The sequence below is a fragment of the Somniosus microcephalus genome, chromosome 8, assembly GCF_052327205.1.
Source record: "Somniosus microcephalus isolate GS21.2 chromosome 8, FLI_Smic_1.0, whole genome shotgun sequence".
NCBI lineage: Eukaryota > Metazoa > Chordata > Chondrichthyes > Squaliformes > Somniosidae > Somniosus > Somniosus microcephalus.
In genome coordinates, this window is record NC_140994.1 from 69,576,748 (window position 1) to 69,581,792 (window position 5,045).

At 45.8% G+C, this 5,045-nt stretch overlaps 1 pseudogene; it reads right to left on the reverse strand.

Annotated features, from left to right (window-relative positions):
* Positions 1 to 1,777: 1,777 nt before the first annotated feature.
* LOC147113624 (interferon-induced protein with tetratricopeptide repeats 5 pseudogene) lies at positions 1,778 to 4,193 on the reverse strand (annotated as a pseudogene).
* Between the last annotated feature and the right edge of the window lie 852 nt (positions 4,194 to 5,045).

Sequence of the window (5,045 nt, forward strand, 5' to 3'; positions counted from 1 at the left end):
AGCAAGTCCTCTGGAGTAGGACTTCCAGTGCAGAAATGGATCCTCATGGCCCCCCTGCAGTGCAGCAAGGTGCTGTCCAGCCACTTGCTAGCTCTGAAGTGGGGCTGACCCATGAGAGGGATGTTGGTGGCATACAACAAGGAATTGGGGGCTCCTCTCCAATCGCTCACCCGACCATTCAACTGCAGAGCCCTCGGTCAGAGCCCCACCAGAGTTCCCACCCAACTGAGATCATCATCTCAACCCCTGCACAGCCGCAGGAGCAGCAGACGGTTGCTGAGCCCTCACAGGTTCGCAACCTCAGAGGATGCCCGCCAAAGGTGTCGAGACAGGAGCAGCAAGAAAGTGAGCAAGGGGCCTCCACATCTGCTGAAGCCACAGGGGAAGCACCACGTAGGAGCACGCGTAAGAGGAAGAGAATACACAAGTAGTCACAAGGGTTGTCACTTGGGTGTAATTTTGTGTTTAATTTTCAGAAGCCATCAGGTGCTTATTGTCATAAAAAATTCTGATGGCAAATTGTTGCAGTTGTGGGGTGTGTCATTTCGCTAATGGGACTTCTGCATTGAGGGCTTAGGGTGACTTGCAATTGTTAGTATGCTGGTCAGAGTGAGAGGAATCCATAGGTTCTTGTCCATTGTCGATGCACTGGTAAGAAGGTGTGAGACTAAACTGTTTGATTGTGCAGGCTAAGCAAATGTGCGTCCCTTGCATCCTGGGCAGCAATATGGTGGCGCTCTGATGCCTTCTGGCCTGTGCACCTTCAGGTGGGTGACTAGCAGCTTGGCACTCCTGTTGATGTTCCTGCTGTTGGTGCTGCCGTTGCTCATGGTTCTGCTGCTGCCGCGGCTGGTCTTCATCCGAATCTGATGTCCAGGAGGAAAGGAATTAAATGGTCGCCATGCTTCTGGTATATGCTTCAGTTGAGGAAGCACTTAGTCAAGGTGAGGAGAGGGGTTTCCAAGGAGGTCACACTGGAGATGGGTGTCACGCTCCAAACTTCCACAACACTGAGTATGCCTGCTAAAAGTTCCCCCAGACCTGAAACAACATTGCTCTGCCACCTGCAAATGATCATCGGTGAAAACTCCTTTGTAATGGTGGAGCTGCAGCTGTTCGTAAGCGATCCACTAGTGAGGCCACCAGGATTACCTGGCGTGCCCAGAAGAGGTGTGTAGGATGGGGGAAATGTGTTAAAATCGGAAAGGCTTCTCAAAATGGGATTATAGAGGCAATTACGTGGTTGTTAAGGGCCTTAAGGGCCTATCCAGCCTCTTGGAGGCGGGATGGAAAGTGGGTCAGAAAACACGCACTTGGGAAAATTGCTCGGAGGCGGGATGGAGGCGGGAATGGGCCCGTCCGCCAGTTTTGGCAGTTTTAACAACTTGCATGCCTCCAAACCTGCCTCCTTGGGGCTGGGAAAATCGAGCCCATGACCTCCACAGAAAGGCTGAACCCTTCCAGGTGCTGCTTTTCTAATAGGTCTAAGGGTGGCGTGAGGCCTCTGCAGTCACTCCCAATGTTAGGTTCTTCCATTGTCCAAATCCGCTGGACCTTCCCAACCATTGCTTCCTAACCTTTCTCTAATATCACTATGGCTACAGCGAGCAGTGCAAGGGCCTTGTTTCACTCCACAATCATCAACTGTTAAGTTTACTGCCTGTGTTAAAGGCTGGTCTGAATGTTCCTTACAGAGCTGGTACAGTTCACCATCTCAACGTATGAACTATGAGAGACACTGTCAGCATTAGCACAGATCAATGACACTAATAAAATCATCGCTACAGTTTCTTTTTATTGGTTATTTTAATACTCAGTCTCAGATATTACAGAAAATTAATATTTCTCATTGGAAAATCTGCATCTACAACTATAAAGCTTGATTAGTTTTAACCATTTTAATCCATTTTTATATCCTCTAGTCGTAAGTCACCCGGTGGAATTGAACCGCTTCCATTGAAGAGGCTGGAAATCAGGGAGCTGCGAGCGTCTCGTTACAGAGAGAGAGAAAATAATCTTCAACGTTATACCGGCCATCGTGTAGAGCGGGTAAATTGAGCAATCCAGGTGAAAGCGGTCAAACCAGCGAAAAAGATCGCGGAAACTCGAACATAATTTACGTCAAGCGTAAATCAAGCTTTCCACGATCTTTAACGTTTTGAAAAATATTCCAACCGAAGATGGCCACGCACCAAGATCGAAGTAACGAAGATAGCGAGTCCGTTTGCGGACGTTCGAGGAGGGTTTTCACATTGAGCTCGTTTACATAGGCACCCAGGCACGAGTGGGCACGATTTAATAGGTTTTACATCTTAAAAAATACTTAAATTACTAAAAATCTGACTGGTGTACAACAATGAAACTAATACATGGTTCAGTATAGTTTTTAAAATTATTTTCAGACACTTTTAATCAGGTTAATCACAGGTGAAAGACTTATTAAAAACGCTTACTTTTTGTGTTACATTCATTTTCAGCTGTATTACTAAAACTACATCATGTTACCACTCTTAAATATATCAATGAATGTTTTTTAATGCAAAAAAAATAACTGGTTACATTCTATTACACTGACAGATTGCACTGGTTCTTGGAAAATTTTATGTTTGCGAATATTCAAATACATTTTAGCAGAAACTTGAACTGTGAGCTGTCCAGTGCAATTTCAAGCGCAATTTGTGCCCAAAGCAGAAACTCGACCCCGCTGCGTGTAGTTTCAGCTGGGAAAGTCAGCGTTGACCTAGATAGAAAGGCGTAATTCACAAAGAGCACATAGATATTCTTCATTGTCACAATCAAACTCCAAGGCCTTTTCAAAGCACTCAATAGCTTCACACTTCTCCCCATCCAGCTGGTGCAGTAACCCAAGAACACCAAAGGCTTTGCTGTTTCTGGGGTTCCTGTCACGTTGTTTTGTTGCAATTTTTCTCAAGTTTTTGCGACACAATTCCCAATCTCTTGCGCCACGTTCGAATTTAAGTCCTTCCAGAAAATGGGTGATGGCCTTTGATTCAGATCTTTTTTTATGCAGTTCAAATAAACCAGCCTGTAAACATATTGCCTGCTTATTACCAGGATGAATATCCTCTAATTTCAGTAGATTGCTGTAGATCTCCTCTGCTTTGAGATATTCTCCATTTAATGAACAGATTCCTGCAAAATCCAGTTTTGCATTAATAAAAGTTATTGGGCGGGGCTCAAATGCCTTTTCAAAATGGTACTTACATAGTTTGATCAACTCAGCTTTCTGTTGAAAAGCAGGATTGCGAGGGTTTTTGCTGCCTGGATTGTTGATCAGTTGAAATAGTTTTTTTCTGTAACACAGACCTATTTGGTGGTGTAAGAAGGTAGAGTTTGGGGTAATTTCTAATGCTTTCTTCAACAGCTCCACAGCTTTTTCCACATCTCCTTCTCTTCTCAAAAATTTTGCTGCATAACGAATTACATGTGGAAGGTCAGGGGACTTCTGCAATGCTTGTTCAACTAATTTGTGAGCTTCTGCCTTTTGATTGACCTCTTGTAGTTTTAGAGCCAACAGCACCATGGCGAAAGACTTGTCTGGATCAAGCTCCAGCACATGTCGCAACTGCTTCACTGACTGACTGGGTTCACGGCTCTCTGGGGTACCAGAAAACCCTTCCAGACGAAACAGAGCAGTCGCATAACCCATATTCCATTCAGTGTCATCAGGATCTTCCTTCAGAGCCTTTTTAAAACATTCCTTTGACTCTTCATAATATTTCCTGGAAGATTTCAACAGTGACCAACCCTTCTCCCCGTATACTTCAGGTATTAGTGCTGTATATCGAGAGCCATTAGTAAATTGTTTACAGATCATCTCCAGCTTGTCGAGGTAGGACTGGGCCTCTGTCAGTTGTCCCATGTGATAATATACCCAGGCATAGTTTCCATAGGTGATGATGCTTCTTCTTTCAAATTCATGTTCATGATTCTCCCTCAGAATCTTTTCAGCTTCCTTTAAGATTTGAATTGCCTCTTCACAGTTGCCTTGCAGGCAGCATATGAAAGCGAGATGGTTGTGTAGCATGGCCTGATATTTCACACCAGTCTGTATTGAATCTTGCAATCTTTGCTTCATATCGCCCAAGTCAATGTTTTCTTGCTGTGGGCCCCACGTGAAGTGACATTGAAGCTGATCGAGCTTCTCTTTCAGCAAATCCTTCTGTACGTTGCTGCAAGAAAACAAAATTCATCAAAATCCATCTGAGACTAGCTGAGTCATGCCCTCCCTTCCATCCAATTTCTTTAACTAAGGCTTTCTCCCGACTCCTGGACCCATTGGCCATGAAGGCTCTGGTCACAAAATGATGACCTCTGCAAAAACCACTGCAAAAGCAAAGGGTATGACTGCAAAATCTCGGCTTACACTCATCTCCTTCATACTGGCTGATGTACTAGCTCCTGACCATTTAGTCTTCTCACTCAATGCACAGCAACACCTCAACCACCCGCACTCCCAATGATATGAACAGTCTGCCTCTTGGTTCACCCATTACACCTCCTTCTCATTCTTGTATTCCGTTCCAAAATGAGAGTCTCCTCACTAAAAAGGCCAGTGCTAATTCTAAAATGCTCTCCCTCTCATATTGTCAGTCCAAGTAACTCTCAACTAAACAGGATCGCCAACCTGGTTCTCCACAGGGACCCTGCTGTCTGTGAACCAGATCATTCCCCACTCCAACATGCAGAAGGAGAAACTATCCTTAGAGCAGAAAAGAAGGCCCAATACAAAGGTGTCCTCAGCATTCTGAAAGACCATGGCCTAGAAATTGAGTGCCCTTAGCGCCAATTTTGCGGCGCTAGAGGGCCTAGCGCTGCAATTGGCGCCGGCGCCGAAATTGCCTGGGGACCTTCCGCCGCGGTAGACCGGTAGCGCTGCGCCGGCACCGATGACGTCATCGGTGTGCGCAGCGTCCCGGTTGCCATGCCGACGGGCCCCAGCGCCGAAATTCAGTTGCGGCCGCCTCGCCCGTGGCAGCCGCAACTAAGACTCTGGCAATAGAGTCTTACAAGTCTTTGCGCCG